Source organism: Balaenoptera physalus (genome assembly GCF_965194825.1).
Source record: "Balaenoptera physalus genome assembly, chromosome: 2".
NCBI lineage: Eukaryota > Metazoa > Chordata > Mammalia > Artiodactyla > Balaenopteridae > Balaenoptera > Balaenoptera physalus.
The window spans coordinates 117865467-117882615 of NC_138883.1; the positions used below are offsets into that span (position 1 = coordinate 117865467).

Genomic DNA, 17149 nt, shown 5'->3' on the forward strand with positions numbered 1-17149 from the left:
GTCCCTGCTCTCTTGCCATACACCCTCATGGAGGGGACCCCACTGCTGCCTCCATGGCCAATGCCTTTTACAAGAAAGCCACATGGGACTATGCTCCCAAAGCTGGTGGTCCTCAAGAGGCCATGAGGCAAGATATTCTCTGATGTTCCCCAAAGGAAGAGGAGAGACTCCCTCTGTACCTTGAGGCAGGGCAGGGCAGAGTGAAGTCTGTGAGAGAAGGGGAACAGGAGTGGTGTAAATATCTGCCCTTTCCTTCTCCTTCACTTCCAACCCTCACCCCGCTTCCTCCTTCTCCAGACCTTAATGAGACCATATCCAAGGGCAGCCTCCTCCCTACTGGCCAGGGAAGCAGGGAGGGGCCAGGGCAAGATTCCATCTGTCATCGTGCCCTCTGTGAGTCCCTAAACCCATCCAACCCCCCACAAAACAACATCCCTCACAAATGTCCATGGCAACAGCTGCACCAGATCAAAGCCTCTGCCCAGAAGCTCGGGACCCAAAGCCTGCTGGAGGGTGCCGGAGCTGTCATGGCTGTCACTGTCACAGATCCCAATTCCCTAGTCAGCAAGAGCTGCAAAGTCCAACCAGCCAGGACTGTTTTTTTTACTTTTTTCATGCTGTGAGTCAAAAACAACAGCTCTGTGGAGAAGGACACCAACTTTACTCTTGGAGCCAGGGCCACAGGTGGCGTGTTGTGCAACTTCAGGGCCCGCCTCATGGCTGTGATGGAAGCCCCCTTGCTGTGCTCTCAGCTTCTTGTCTCACCCTCTCCATTCTACACAAGCACTGCTCTGCTGATGGCCCTCTCCTGCTTAAAAACCTCCAGAGGCTTTCAAAAACCAACTGGATGAAATCTGAAGTGTCCTGTGGCATCCAAGGGCCATGGTACTCTGGCTCTCTAAACCATCTTCACTCATATCCCAGATTCCAACAAACCTGGAAACCCATTCTTTCCCAAACATGCCCCTTGCTGCCAAGCCTCAGGGCCTTTGCACATGACATTTCCTCTGCTTGGAGTGATCTACCCTCCTCCATCCCGCCTGTGGAAATTCACATTTTCCCTGGGAAGCCTGTGAATAGAAGGAGGGCCCTGGCCATGGGACCTGATACCAAGTCAGTCAATATTATCCCCTCTCCCAGTGCTCATGCCCTCCCTCCCATTCCCTTGGCCCCTGTCTTCCTCGACCCTGGTGAACACAGTAGAATTATAGTTGTAGGGTTGGAAGGGACCTGAGAGCTCCAAGTCCCGGTGATTCTCATATTTCGGGTGCATCAAATCCCCTGGAAGGCTGTTAAAACACAGATTCCTGGGCCCCCACCCTCAGAGTTTTTGATTCAGGAGATCTGGCGTGGAGTCCAAGAATGTGTGTTTCTAACAAGCTACCAGGTGATGCCAATGCTGCTGGTCCAAGGACCACACTGTGGGAACTGCTGACCTAGATTTTGACTCAGAAATTCACCTTGTATCTGTTTCTCCTGAAGGATCCAAGGCCGGCACGCTCCCGCTTCCGAGAGAGAGGCTGGGCTCTCAGTCACCCGCCATTCTGAGTCCTGGGGAAGGTCTCAGGTATCATTATTACAGCGAAGTCAATGACAAGAACATAATATTCTCTGCAGGGAAAATAATCACAGTGATCCACAAAGCAGCATACTGTAACAATGTCAATAGCGGCAATAATAATAGTAAGAACATGATTATAATATAATGTCATCTGCCCTAGTGTGCTAAATCCAGATTGATCTGAGCAATATAAAAGAATTACTGACATACGCAAATGCTCACAAAGTCTAGCTTAGATGTATTATTTGGGGCCATTTGGATGATGGCAATGGTCATGATGACTAGAATAACAAGCCACATTTGTACACAGCTTTAGCATTTCTAAAGCACTTTCACTAGTTTTATTTTAGCGGCAACCCTGGGAAGTAGACTGGCAGGCAAGCTTCTCTGGTTTTATAGATGAGGCTCACATTCACGCGTCCTTTAAGCCTCCATTTGGCAAACATGGGTTGAACACCTGTTTTGGGCAGGTCAAAGTACTGAGCAGGGGCTGGGGTAGGGTTGCAGATAAAATACAGGACGCCCAATTAAATGTGAATTTCGGGTAAACAACGAGTCATTTTGTAGTGTAGCTATGCCCCCAATGTCGTATGGGACGTATTTCTACGAAAAAATTATTCATCGTTCATCTGAAATTCAAATTTCACTGGGCGTCCTGTATTTTTATTTGCTAAGTCTGGCAACCCTACTGGGGAAGGAAGGAGGGGATAAAAAGAATAAGAAATGTTTCCTACCCTTAGAACAAGCTCACAGTCGGGTAGGAGATGAAAGAGCCCAGTCAGATGATCCGAATCCATATAATCAGCGGGGTGGGAACAGCGTTTTCCCAGATTGAATGTGCACAGGAATCACCTGGGGATGTTGTTAAACTGCTTGTTCTGACTCAGGAGGTCCGGGGTGGGGCCTGAGATTCTGTTTCCAACAAGCTCCCAGGGGATGGGGTCGGCACCCCCGTGGTCCCTGACCACACTCTGAGTAGCAAGGGTGTAGAGGGAAGCTTAGAGGCTGTGGAAGCCTAGAGGAGGCACTTGGTCCATCTTTGGGGGTGAAGGAAAAGCTTCTTGGACGAGGTGGTACCTGGTGGGACTTGTCTGGTAAGAGTCAGGGGAGGAAGGTGGAGAAGATGTAGGGGAAGGGGCACCATTTTTGAAGTCCCTGTGGCAGAAGATAGAACTACCCGTTTGGGAAGGGCTGGGGTTGAATGTGGATGGAGAGTAGGGTTTGGGCAAGCAGTGCCGGGCTTTGAGAATCCAGACAGGAATCAGACAAGGTCCTTGCCAACCCAGACCCCCATCCCATCTTATGGGAGAGGCAGAGACATAAGATGGGACAGACCAGTACAACCCACTGGGACTGGTGCTGAGTTGGAGGTAAGCACTGGAGGGGTGGGAGCCCAGGGAGGGGTCAACTTAGTCCACCTGGGGCTTGTTGGATGAATGAATTCAAAGTGACCTTAGCTGCAGGGAAAAAATCCAGGCCCATAAGGAGGCACAGCTGACACAGTAGCCCAGAGCCTGAACCTCAGGCCTTTATTCATTTCACATCATTTTGCATACCTTGGTCAGAACATCAGTGGCAGAGAAACTGGCTATGTCAGTGGACTTGGATTCATGGATGGGGTTCTGGAATCTGTAGTTATGTGGTTCTGGGGAGCTTTAAAGTTAACAGGCTGGGGCAGTAGCACTCACGAGGCCTGTTCCAGTGTTCTCCGGGTTTATCACAGCACCCAGGGCAGATGGCTAGTGTTCCTCCAAGTCCATTCTCTCCCCTTTCCTTTGGTAATAGATAGCCTGTGTTTTAGCTTGGTTCGCGGCCTCTCAGAGCAAAGTCTACACTTCCCAGCCTCCCTAGATGTGGCCTGACTAATGGGGTGTGGTGGACGTAACCTGCGACTCAGAATCAGTCTGGGTGCAGAACAGGAAACAGAAAGTACTCTAGGTTTTCCAAGTAAAATGAGATTTAATGCAGGGGTAAGGGCTTGCAAAGTCATTGGCAGGCCTGGAAGCATGGAGGTTGTGGGATGCTGCTAGGATTTCTGATCACGCCATGGCGGGTACAAACCAGAGGTCAGGATGCCCCAGAAACCGCTCCCATGTCACAGCCGCCCACAGACACAAGGTGACCAGACAGTGCCCTGAAGATCCAGCCACTGTCGAAACTCCCATGGGGCAGGGGCTACAGGCCTGCCGTGTCCACCGCCGAAGGAAGAATGGCCTCAGCTCTCCTTCTGCCTTCCAAATTGCACAGGGGTGAAGCTCACGGGCTGGAACTAGTCACAACCAGAATCCTAGTCTCAAAGGACTCTGAGAAATTCGGTAACAAGGTTTCCAGGCTCTGTGATGAAGTGAAAGCATAGTGGTGGGCGTTGGGGGCGGTGCCGAACGCTGACAATACTCACCCTCACTCCTGCTGGCAACTGGGATAAGAACATGATATAAAGGCGACTTCCTAGGATGGCAGAGAGTCACAAGAGAGGTCACAGAAATGCCAGAGGAGCTGGGACCTTGGCATGGATGAGACATAAACTTCTATCTTGTTTAAGTCACTGTTTCAGCAGCCGAGCCTGTGTCCTGACGCAGCACCATGAAGTGTAAAATGAGGCCTCAAGAGGTATCGCTTCCAGAATGTGTGGTGTCGACGTTACTGGAGTATCAGTTCAAACCTGGCCATCACGAGTGTGGCGATAAATATGCCATGGGCAGACAAAGCAGTATTCAGGGCTGTGGCAGCTGGCGCCAAACATGGGCCATTGCGGCCATGTGGAGGGAAGTTCTGGGGCGCTCAGAGGGGATAGGGACATGGGGGAAGACTTCTTGCAGGAGGTAGAGCTCAAGATGGAGAGGAAGAGAAAGGCTTTCCAATGGAGGCCACTTCTCCCTCCCTTTCCCAGGGCCGCACCAAGCGGCGAGCCGTCCTGAGAGCTTGAGGGGCAGGAGGAGAGAGGCATGGTGCCTACGGTTAACCGGGGTGGTGGGGGGGCTGACTTTCAACCCGCAGCAGGATGGAGACCAGATGGTGGCCTGGGAGGTGTGCAGGGCAAGGGGCTAGGTGTGGCTCCAAAGGGACGGCCCTGTGTCTCTGAGATATTAGCTTCAAGACTCTGAAGACAGGATGGCAATGGATGTGCACTCAAGCGATGGGCTCCAGGTCATGAACTGGTGCCTGGGTCTGGCTCCCCCCTCCCCAGCCTGCAGCTCCTCCTCAGGAGGGCACGCAGCATTCACCCTTCACACAGGGGTGCCTCTCGTAGGCCTGCAGCCTGGGAACAAGAAGAGTCACGTGAACCTGCATGCCAAGCCCTGGGGTTGTACCACACCCAATCAGCCATTCTCCCTTTGCCCAGCTTTGGGAAGAGTATGTGTTTAGATGCCAGATAAGCCCCAGCTGGCCAGGGTCAGGGCTCGTTTAGAGACCGGGCCAGGACTGTCCAGCGTAGAGGCATAATCCAGGGCCAGGATCAGAAATTAGACTGGGACAGGGACCAATCTGTGACTAGGGTTGGGCTCAGCCTGGGACCAGAGTCATAGCTTAGCCTGTGACAAGGAAGGACCACAGCTCAATCTAGGACCAGTGGCAGGGCTCAGTCTGGGACTGGAGTCTGGACTTAGTTTTTGATGGGGAAAGAGTGTTGAACTAACTGACCCCCCTGGGTATGAGCTCAATTTCATTAATTTCCTGGATAAGAAACCATAATTAAAAGCTATCAGAGTATAAGTGTAATTTCTTCATTTACATCATTCTTTTTTTTTTTTTTTAATAAATTTATTTATTTATTTATTTATTTATGGCTGTGTTGGGTCTTCGTTTCTGTGCGAGGGCTTTCTCTAGTTGCGGCAAGCGGGGGCCATTCTTCATCGTGGTGCACGGGCCTCTCACCATCGCGGCCTCTCTTGTTGCGGAGCACAGGCTCCAGACGCACAGGCTCAGTAATTGTGGCTCACGGGCCTAGTTGCTCCGTGGCATGTGGGATCCCCCCAGACCAGGGCTCGAACCCGTGTTCCCTGCACTGGCAGGCAGATTCTCAACCACTGCGCCACCAGGGAAGCCCATTTACATCATTCTTAACCTTTAAAACCATTTTACTTCTGGGCCCTCTCTTTACTCTTCCCCCAAACTTGTGGTTTAGAGCCTTTGTCCCCTGTGGTAGAAGAGGGCATACAGGCCAGGGGGTAAGCTGAGCTGCCTCACCTCTCACAACAGGTTCAGAAAGAGATGGAGGCAGGCAAGAGGCCAGTTGAGCAGGTGCCCAGCCCAGGGCAGTCTGGTGCCCTCACAGCTTCCTGCAGTGCTTTGGAGACAAGCCCCAGGTCACCCTGAAACCCACCGGCAGGCGGCAGGCGGGCGGGCAGGCAGCTGGCTGGAGGAATTGGCAGCAGGGACGTCCTGGATCAGAGGCTTGGGCCACAGCCAAGGCTGTTTAGTTGGGGTGGAGGGTAAGGGTGGAGATTTATTCATCCTGCTCTGCAGCGAGCCCCAGGGCAGGTGCCAGCGATTTGCCAGTCCTGAGTGACAGAGCCAGGAACCACCGAGTGCCCAGGAAGGGCAGGGACCCCCCCACCCACCCAGGTCCTCATGGCCACGCTCAGCCGCTGAAGGAAATAGGAAGTGACGGTAAGTGACAAAATTGAAAACGTAATTAAGACAGATGGAAAAAACCAGCGGGGATGATAAAAGCCGTTCCTCAGGCTCTGAGATTTAAAGCGAGGTCACAGATGACCCCATCTTGGCCACACAGCCGGCAAAGAGGAGACGACGGGTGGGTGGGGGGGCTTGAGGATAGGGGTCAAGCTCTGTGGAGGAGAGTGAGCAAACTGGGCTTCGGCTGCGCTGAGAGTTTTGGGTTGGATGCAAGGATGAACTTCCTGCAGCAGAGGGTGGCTAAACATTGGCATAAGTGTGACATCACCTTCTTTCCCCGAGGACATATACTTCCCTCCTGGACAGACTTGGACACAGGGGCCTGGACAACCTGACTTCTCCAGGATCTGTGGGAATAAGAAGGGCTTCATTGTCAAATGAGGAGTCTGCCAGATGGCATTTGGGGAGAGGACGATGGAAGGCGGCGCAGCACGTAGCAGGTCCCGAGGCCTTCCTGCAGGCCGGAGTTGGGAGAGTGGGAATCACGCCCCGTGGAGGTGGATGTCACAGTGCTTGGACGTAACATCCCCAAGTGACCTCTTTTCCTCTCTTGGTGTTGCCCCTCGGTTAGACCAGGAATATAGCGGGTGTGGATTCCACTCCCCAAACCCAGAGGAAGCAGCAGGCCGCCTGGCCCTGGGCTTTCCAGAGGCTCTGATGGACAGAAGCCCAGGGGCCCTGGGTGGGGAGAGCCTGCTTAGTTCTTCATGGAGGGTGGGGTGTCTGGGATCCAGAGGGAGACTCATGTTAGAGTCAAGGGCTCAGCACCAACATTGCCAACCACTGCTGAGAGAGCCAGCTTAGCCTTTGTTTTGTGGGACTGAACTGGCCAGCTTTATTGGCCCCCATTCTCCCTCTATCCTTGTCAGTGCTCTGTGACGGGCAACAGGCTGGCAGAGAAGGTGGCTTCTTTATGCTTGGTGACCTCCCAGGCTGGTGGGAGAGAAGAGACTTGTCCTCCAATTCAAGGCAGTCATTCAGTTCCCATTTATTGGACATCTACTCTGTGTGAGGCCTGGGTGGACAGGGGCCCACTGTGGAGTTTAAGAGGTTTATAGTTTTGTTAGGAATTGAAACCTATGAAGCAATCAGATATAAGTGACTTAAGTCATAACCCAAAGTGACAGGTGATTCACATGGTGAGTGCACAGAGGCTGGGGGCCGGAAGAATTCCATGCAGGCCAGAGTCATCAATACAGGCTTCTTAGATGAGGCAGAGCATGAACCTGACCTTTGCAGGACGAGGAAGAATGACTTGAAAGGTTAGAGGATGGGAATGTATCCAGGGTGGCTCAGTGTATAGGTAAACGTGTAGAGATAGGAAAGAATATTCAGAAAGAGTTTTTCTGCACTTCAGCACAGAACAAGGTCTGGGGTGGGGAGTGTAGAACTCTTGGGAGATCCCAGCCAGTCCAAGGCCACTATGGGATCAAATGTTTCTCTGTGAGAAGAGCCTGTGCCCAGGGATGCATTATTTTCCCCACGTGGATAGATCTATCGCCAAGTCAGTTCCAGATCCAAATGGCCAACTACTCAGGCCTCTTACTCTTGGGTCTACGGAACAGGTTCCCTAAGTCCTGACACCCTCCTGAAGCCACAGAAAATGAAACCAGAGAGACTGAAATAAATGTCCCCCCTCTGCTCTGCCGATGGTGAGGGATCAAAATCACTCCACCCCCCACCATGGCCACAGAGTGGTGAGATGCACGTGGTAGGAGAGGGGGCCAGTGCCCGAGGCCCACTCCTTCCACTATGAGATGGACCATGAGCTCCTCTGGCCCCAAGGCCAACCCAGCAGTCGTCCATTGCCAAAGATGTAGTGGAGACAGGTCGATCTTGCCATCCCTGGACCATCTTTCATTACAGGACATGTCCTTGTTATAGATACTGAGCATAAAATAGGGCCAGCATCATCCGAGAGATTGGAGAGATGCAGGAGGAACACTCCATCATTTCAAGCACACCATCCATCCATCCATCAGAGACCCAGCATTTATGCCTGCAGCTAGAACACTGAAATATCAGATCAGGATTTATCAGGGGATGTTAAGTCATAATTTATGCCACTCTCTCTCCCTTTTAGGGACGGTCTTCCTGAAACATCTCTGTCTCCCTGACTAGCCATTCCTAATGACCCAAGACGTGTGTCTGCCTACCTACAGCTCTTTCTGAGGGATGTTTTCTCCATTATCTCCCCCAACTCCATGGATCAGCCCCTCACGTTGGGGCAGCCCCTGTCTCTGATCTGGGAGAACAGATCCCCAGAGTACAAACTGTATGATGAAAAGGAGATAAGGCCCCTTTCCTGATTTGCCTGCTGGATCCCCTGGGGATATTGGCATTTCAGGGGAACCCCATCCCTTCACCCCTGTTGGCTCCAGGGGAACAATGGCAACTCTAGGTCCAAGCTGTGTAGCCTTGGAGAAGTCACTCTCCACACTCTCACCTTCGGATGATTGGATGAACTTTAATGCTTCTCCCCACTCGAAAACTGGGTAAGCATATGTCCTGGAGGCCTCAGCTCATTTAAGGCAAAGTCTGGCAAAAGGTGGGCATTCCAGGGTTCTGGAGAGATGTTAAGTCAAGGATCCAGGCTGGGGCTGTGAAGATAATGCTTAGTCACCTCTCATCTTGGGAGGATCCCAAAGGGAGCTGTTCTTTTTCAGGAGGGTGGTGCTGGGGCTTCAGTGCTGGTTTCCCCCCGTCTCGTTCCTCTCTCTTATTCTCTCTCTCTCTGTCTCTGTCTCTCTTTGCATTCTTCTCTGATTTATGCCTGCCTTGAACTTTGCCATCCTGCTTCCCACAAACTACTTATTTCAAACCACATTTTGCCAGACCACAAATAGTCCCAGTGTTGATCCAGATGCCAACCAAGGTCAGAATCCAAAGCCTCAGTCCCCAAATTCTGAATGGTCTTATTGACATTTAATGACCTCAGAGGGTCCTGTCTTAGCAAGAGACCCCCTTGGACAGACAAAAATGATGGAGAAACATTCTTGAACATGGGCATTGAACATTGAATGTTTTGAGAAGCTAGGAAACATTTTCACCCTTATCTCCTCCCTCCACTTTGCCACCAGGGTGTAGCTAGTTCTGTCCAAAGCCGTGAGCTCCAGGGCCCCTTCAGAGGAAGTTGACCTGGGATGGAGTTGTATGAGGTAAGCATTCACACAGAGGAAACACACGTCTTAATAAAACAGGTAACATGGTTGTGACACAGCAGTGTCTTTTGATCAGATATATAGATTAAAAAATTTTTTTTGAATATGAAATATCGTCACCTGGTTCAGAAAGGAGAAAACATTAAAGGCATGTAGTGGAAGATTTCCTTTCATTCCTAAGATCCAACCAGTTCCTATCCACACCCCCCCAAACTGCTACTAATTTCTTATGAAGTCTTCCAGAGTTTCTTTATGCCTATTATAAGCAAAACCAAATATGTATTCACATTTCTCCCCCATTTTTCACAAAAGTTAGTATCCTATCTGTGCTATTCTGCTCCTTTCTTTTTTCACCTAATGAAATATCTTGATCTTTTTATTTCTTAATAAGCCCCTTCATTCGTTTTCACAGCTACATAGTATTCCATTGCTGACTTCATAATTCAAAATCTTCCTACAACCAAACACATTTTGAAGTGGTTTGAAGGAGAACATACCTTCACCAGAGGATGTTTGAGATAAAAGATCAACGTGACTCACAGCAGTGAGTCCAAGTCTTCAGTTTACATAAGAATTGACTTGGGATGCAGAAGACATGTCCCCCCTGCCCCCATGCCTCTCCAGGATGCTGAGCCAGTAGGTCTGAGATCGGACCAGTAAGCTGTGCTTTAGCAAGTTGATTCTGTTCCAGGCATCTACACCCCTCTCTTTGAGAAACTCTGGTGAATGGGAAAGAAAGTGAGAACTACATCCTATGCTGAAAATATTGTGCTTGCTGCAATTAATCATTAAATTCAGCTCCAAGGTTCCTGGCAGCTCAGACCAAAGTGGAACCAAAAGGATATAGTGTTCTCCCTGCCAGAACAAAAGGCCAGTTTTTCAGGAGACATAAACACATCCCTGACACTAAATCCTAAGCAGAATTTATCATGGGAACCATCACTTAGGGTACATGGAGCTGCCCAACGGGCAGCATCTTCTCCAACAGCCACAGAAAATGCAGGCACATTCTTCAGAGTTCCTCTGCAGAAGTCATGGCCTGGTGCCAAGCTCAGGACAGCTCAGCTCAGGACAGTGTTTCTGTAGGAAGCTCAGCCAACACTGGCCAGAAGGTGAAAAAACACAGGCCATCTGAGAGTGGATGTCCAGAACACCTGTGACAAGGTCAGAAAATCTGAATGGAGGAGCTCAATGTGACTGAGGAGAGAACCAGGAGACACATCCACTGGGCTTCTGAACCCAAGGGGAGGGAGGGTCTCTGTCCTCTGTCCCTAGGTTGTGCCCAGTATAAAGATAGAGGCCTGTCACCTTACCCTAAGAAGCTCCTGGAACAATGTGGTGGGAGAGAGAGGTGGATGGACAGCTATTTCCCCATTTTACCCCCTAAAGCTTTGAGCATTTCTCGAATGTTCAGCAATTGGTGTCACTTTCTCATTAAGCATACAACTCAGGGATTGGGACATGGTGAACACTCAATAAATATCGGCGCTGATGATATTGGTGGAGGAGGAGGGGCCGTAACTAATGTGTTCCCCATCCTGCTGTCCTTAGGATATCTTGAAAACCTCCAGTGTTTTATGGATTCCAAGGGGGCAAATCAAAGTAAGTATGTCCAATATCCTAAATATGGCCCCTCAACCCCAACTTTTGTCTACTCAAACTTAGGCAGGCCACAACATTGTAAAGCCATTCTCTCCTCTCTCCTCTAGGCTCACCCTCATTCCAGATTGGACAATGACCTCGGTATCATGATTGTCATCAGGATGTCCAGGTAATTGAAGCTATGGTTGAGTTGAAATAGATGAGGACATACCTCTGGGCTGTATTTAGCTTATCAGATGAGGCCTGTGGTCTGGACAGATCTCATTGTTCCTATGAGATGGAAGAGAACTAAGTATTTATAGTGGGGATTGCTAGTTATATACCAAAAATCCATCCTCCTCTTCTTCTATAATGATAGAGTTGTAGTTAGCCACGTGGCTCTCAGCTTGGGGCTACATTTCCCAACCTCAGTACAACTAAGTGCTGTCGTGGACCAAATTCTCACCAATAGCAAACGTGGTATGTACCTTTCCCAGGCCTGGGCCACGAAACCCTGGAGGTGTGCTCCATCATCCTCCCTGCCCATGAGCCCAAACTTAGACATGCCTGTGACCCAACTGCAACCAAGCAGATAAGTACAGTGCCCTAGAGCAATGGTTCTTAATGTTTTAGAGTACCTAAGAATTATCTTGAGGGATTGTTAGATCATAGATTGCTGGGCCATACCACAAGAATTTCTGATTCAATAACTCTGGGGGTAGAAACTAAGAATTTGCACTTCTGAAAAGCTCCAAAGGTGATGCTGAGCCCCACTGGTAGATGCTGGGTGTACTACCATGTTTTTACTTGGTGCGCTAGGCAGAATAATCCCCTCAACCCCACAAAGAGGTCCACATCCTAATCCCTGGAACCTGTGAATACGTTATATTATATGGCAAAGGGGAATTAAAGTTGCAGATGTAATTAAACTTGTTAATCAGCTGACCTTAAAATAGGGAGATTATCCTAGATTTTCCAGGTTGGCCCAAAGTAATCACAATGGTCTTTAAAAGCAGAAGCAGGAGGCAAGTAAGTCAATATCAGAGTGCTGTATTAGAAAGACACAACCAGCATTCCTGGCTTTGAAGGTGGAGGAAGGGGCCAAGAGCCAAGGAATGCAAACAGCTTCTAGAAGCTGGAAAAGGCAAGGAAGCAGAGTCTCCCCTAGAGCCTCCAGAAGGGAATACAGCCCTGTCAACATTTTGATTTTAGCCATTGAGACCTGCACCAGACTTCTGGCCTCCAGGACTGTAAGAAAATTAATTTGTGTTGTTTCAGGCCACCGAATTTGTGGTAATTTATCATGGCAGCCATAGGAAACTAATGTGCTTGGGAACTGTTCTCTGTGTGAGGCTGATCTGGCCTCCAGAGCTGGAAGTTCCTTGGTGGGAGGGCTTTGCCTCCTCTGCTTCCCCCACAGCACCCGGCTCGGGGCTGGGTCCTCAGGGAAGAGAAGAACACACAATAAAGCCACATGGATAGGGCTGTGTGTCCTTTCCTGCTTTCCAAAACCAAAGAGAAAGACCGTGTTTGTGTCACTGTTTGGGACACCCTCTAACCACTAACTCCTATAACTAAGCCCTGCCTATCCAGAGATTGGACTTCATTTTGGGCCCAGCCTCAGGCTTCCTTCCACTAAACATTTTAGAAGAAAATATTGACCTCTACTACAGGCAAGATTGGAGTGTGACTGACGCAAACTAGCCCTGCTCCCACAGTCCAGCTTATCACGTCTCATCAAGGCCATTGCGGACTTCTGGGGAGTCTTTGAGGCAGGATGTTGCTGCTGTTAGAACATGCCCCATGCTGGGGGGAGGGGTTAGGAGGGGTGGGGGAAGGAGGGGAAAGAATGAGGATGGGATCCAGCCTCCCTCTGGAGGCCTATCTTTAGAAGTAGCTGCGGGGGCAGCTTGTGGACCTGGGAAGGGCATTTGGCCTCTGGGGATGGAAGCACCAAGCTTGAGCAGGGGCTCTGGGTATCTGGAGGACTCTGCTGAGTAAGGAGTTGTGCGATGGAAAGAGCAAATATCCGCAGGTGGGGAGGATTTATACAGAACCCTCACTGACTCTCCAGCCTCTGTCCCCAAAAGGAGCCCATCACCTCGCTGACACTCCTCTCAAGAAGTTGCCCTGACCATACAGTGGGCCGCAAGCCCTCAAGCACTCTCTTCCAGGAAGGCCTCGGTGATCTCCCAGCTCTCTTTGGTCTCCATGCTCTGACCCCTTCAGCCTGCCCCAGACACTCTTGTCTATCCACCCGAACATGAGCTTCCTGAAGACAAAGCCCTGTTTCTTCCAGAAAGCAGGCACTCCTGTCCAAGCTGGTAGAACTGGAGGTAAAGGATGGTGTTTGCTGGCAGGTGTAAAAAAGGTAAAACCACTGCAGTTGGTGCTTGCTGGCAGACTGAAAGGTTGGTGGGGGCAGGAACCCTGAGCCAAATGCAGGAGCAAAAACTAGGAGCCCTGGGATTTAGATTCAGCCCTGTAGGGGTCTCCCTGTGTGACCTCAGGCAAGTCCCTCTACCATCACCTGCACAGGCTTAGATTCCTCATCCTTAAAATGGGACTATAAATCCATACATGTTCAACCATGGGGGATGTTTTATGAGAAGGGCCTTATAAGTGTCAGGAATTCTTTTCAGCCCTGAAATTAGGAAGAGACAGAAGGAGTGGAGGCCGCACAACTGAGACAGAATGAGGGGAATTATGTCAAACCAGGGACATATTGATTAAACCCAATAATCCTATGCCAAAGTGGACTCCTGGGGCCAAAAGGGAAGTGGGATGTTGGAGCCAAGGGGAGAGGGAGCATTAGGGATGTACTGTCTATCCATCTGGTCAAACAGCCTTGGAAGCAAGAACAACATGGAATGGCCCCTCAGAGTTCTGTTTGGGACCAGCAGGCCAGGCCTTGATCAGGCAGGGAAAAACCTAGCCTGTCAATCACTTACACTTTAGTGTGAATTCTGTAGCTGCTTTACCCCTCCCCAAGGGGTTTACCTATCAGCCTGAACCCTCCAGGCAAATGCAAGATTCTGTCCCAGGCATCACAGTGAAAAGCATTGGCCATGGAGCCTTCAACTATGCAGCCACTGCTCTCTCAGCTTGGCTCAGGCACCCCTGGATTCCCAAAATGCAGGAATGGTCTTTCTTGCCCATCCCACCAGCATGAGCAGTGAATGGCCATGCTCAGGAAGTAGTAAGTCCCCCATCCTTACTGGTGTCAAGCCTTGGACCAGTTCCTTGGACAGGAATCAACTTTCTGAAGCGTGCGTTAATGATATGCAAGGTCCCTCACAAGCTTGGATTCCAAGATTCAGTGTGAGGGACAGGCACACAGATGTTCTAAGGCCCTACTGCCTTTCCCCCCAGAGGTGGGTGTTTCACAGTCCTCCCTGGATCCCCTAACAAACCCCATTTGTATAGGGTTACTTTGTGGGAGAACTCTGGGGTTGCAGGTCCAACCCTTGGAGCTCAATCTCTAGGCACCCTGGAAAAGACCCCAGAGTGGCCACCACCCAGGTTACTGGTTTGCACAGCCTTTCCCCGGACCTGAGAATGAGTTCAGGGGCAGAGGGAGCACCAGCCCGGGCTTGCCTCCTTCCCATGCCCAAACTCCCCAAACTGCAAGGGGCACATTTTCCTTCCTTTGGGAACAGAAGGGACTGACAGCTTCTCTACCATTCTGGCAATGGTTGGATGGGAATTCATGCCAGAAAGGGCTGGGGTGGAATGAAGAGGAAAATAGAAAGGAACTAACATTTAGAGAGTTCCTAGCCTGTGCTCAAAGCTGAGAGAGCACTTTACAAGCATTTGTTCATTCTTTCAATCGTTAAGTCATTCACCAATTACTTCAGCAAACACATAGTAAACATCCACCACACCTCAGGCCTGGCCCTGCCTTCAAGGAATCCACAGAAAAACAAATGCTATGAAGGTTATTTCATTACCTCTCACAAAATCCCTGTGACGAAGGTATTATTCTTCCCATTTTACAGATAAGGAAACTGAAGAGCAGAGAGGTTAAGCAATTGGCCCAAGTTTACACGATTTGTAGGTGGCAAAGCTGGGAAACAGACAGAACTTGGTTTTCAATTCTGTTACTTCTACCCCTTCCAACAGTGTGTCTGTCCTCATGTGTAAAATGGGGGTGCAGCTCCCTATTTGCAGGGTTGTTATGAAGCTTAGATTAGATACAATGCATGTTAAACACTGTCATGATGTGGATATGCAGTAAGTGGTTCATGATGCAGTGGTTCCTGTGGCTCCAAGTTCAATGTTGTCTCACTTCCTCATATGTTTGTTGGAGACAGGCTGCCACAAAGCTGGACTTAACAGGAGCTGTGGAAGGAAGGACGCAATGAAGGGCTTGGGAAAGCCTAGGTCCTGAGGGAAGCAGATATTTATCAGTCTGTCACCAAGGTATAATTGAGCACCAGTTGTGTATCCTCAGGATATGAGAAGGAGGAAAGACCCAGAAGCTCCAACCCCCAAACCCCGCCCTCAGGGAACTCTCAATATGGTTGGGGAGGTAAAACAGACACATGAAACCACAGAGGACAGAGCCCTGGCTATGAGTTCACAGCATAAGTGCCATAAGTGCGCATGGGTAATCAGGAAGCTTCCTGGAGAAGGAAAACCTTGAGCTTGGCCCCCAAAGGATCTAGATGGTGAAGAAGAGGCAGCTGATAAGGGAATCGTAAGCAGGTCCAGCCATTGAGTGCAATGTGTTTTTTTAATTTTTAAATTTTGAAATAACTATAGACTTCAAGAAGTTGCAAAAAATAGTATAAAAAGGTCCTAAGTACCCATCGCTCAGCTCCCTCAGTGGTATGGGGGAATGTAGGGATAACTATAGTGATTTCAAAACCAGGAAATTGACGTTAGCACAATACAATTAACTAGACTACAGATCTTACTCAGTTTTTACCTGTTTTTGCATGGATTCATTTTTTTTTTTTGATATGTGTATATGTATAGTTCTATAAGTTTATCACATGTATAAATCTGTACTACCACCACTACAATCAAGATACAAAATCGTTCCATTACCAAAAAGGAGCTCCCTTGAGGACACATCTTTAAATGGCCCACATTATGCTCTACTCATAGGCACCAAGGATGTGGCAGCCCCTGTGCTCTGCTCATCAGATTGGACAGGTTTACTTATCCTGTCCTGCTCTGCCCAACGAAGGGAAGTTAAGGGCTGGGTAACCAGGGGCACATCTCCTGGTGTTGGCTTCAGCCCCCATACACAAACCCTCTATGAAGAGGCTCATCTTGCTACTTTCTTGCGGGAGAAACTGAAACTCTGCAGACTTGGTCCTCCCCAGGTGAGGCTTGGACAATTGCACCGTGATTCAGCACCAAGGACAGATCCAGGGTGCCTGGGAAGGCGAAGAGGGTTTATAAAGATAAAAGAAAGGACTGGGTGCTTTTCTGGGTCACTTCTTAATCTGGAGATGCACCAGCCCTGGTAAGTATGGACTCCCTTCCCCCACGGTCGCAGAGCAGGGAAGTGAGAGGACATTTCAGGAGTGCGGATCCCTGCTTGCCTGACTCTTCTCCGTTATTCAAGGCTGTTCTAAGTCTCTTCTGGTCTGAGAACCTCTCCTTGACTTTCCCACCTTGCTGGCTCCCTTCTCTGAATTAATTTACCCCACGATCTGGCAGAACCATCCAAAACAGCCTGGGAGCACACCGTGTGCTGCTCTCTGCCTGCTCCCACATATGAAGCTGCACTCCCAGCCAGAATGCGAATGCCTTGAGACAGGACCAACTTGTCCTTTACTTGTCTCTTCTGTTCTCTCCTTCTTCTCTTCCTACTCATTTCAGCTCCACACAGGGCTAGGCACTCAGGTTCTTTCTGCATGACATGTTAGCCAGGGAATGATTCTGTCCTCAGCTTTAATTTTCCTTCCAGAATCCCATCCTGGGCACCTTTTCTGTGTGGCATTGTTGGTACAGGGATCAGAGGGGACATATTCAAACTTCAAGTTGCCTTGCAGAACTCCTCAGCCCAGCTTCCTTCTCTTTCTCCCGTAGGCTGTAAGACCCTGGCCCCTAGGAAAGCCTCATCCATGATCTTTATTATGCTGGATGTCTTCCCCAGGCACCTCTCCCACTGGTGTCATTGAGAAACCTTGTCTTGGAGGCTGTGATGCATCACCCAATGGCCCTTACAGGACTCACTCTCACGGCTGAAGGG

The 17149-nt window shown here is 49.8% G+C and overlaps 1 long non-coding RNA gene across 1 annotated transcript in view; it reads right to left on the bottom strand.

The window, feature by feature from the left end:
• Nucleotides 1–17149, bottom strand: part of LOC309651607 — a 109054-nt gene that overhangs the window by 28970 nt on the left and 62935 nt on the right. Inside the window, exon 5 of the long non-coding RNA XR_014258250.1 lies at nucleotides 1461–8799. This is a non-coding gene — a long non-coding RNA (uncharacterized lncRNA). The remainder of the gene's footprint in view (nucleotides 1–1460; nucleotides 8800–17149) is intronic.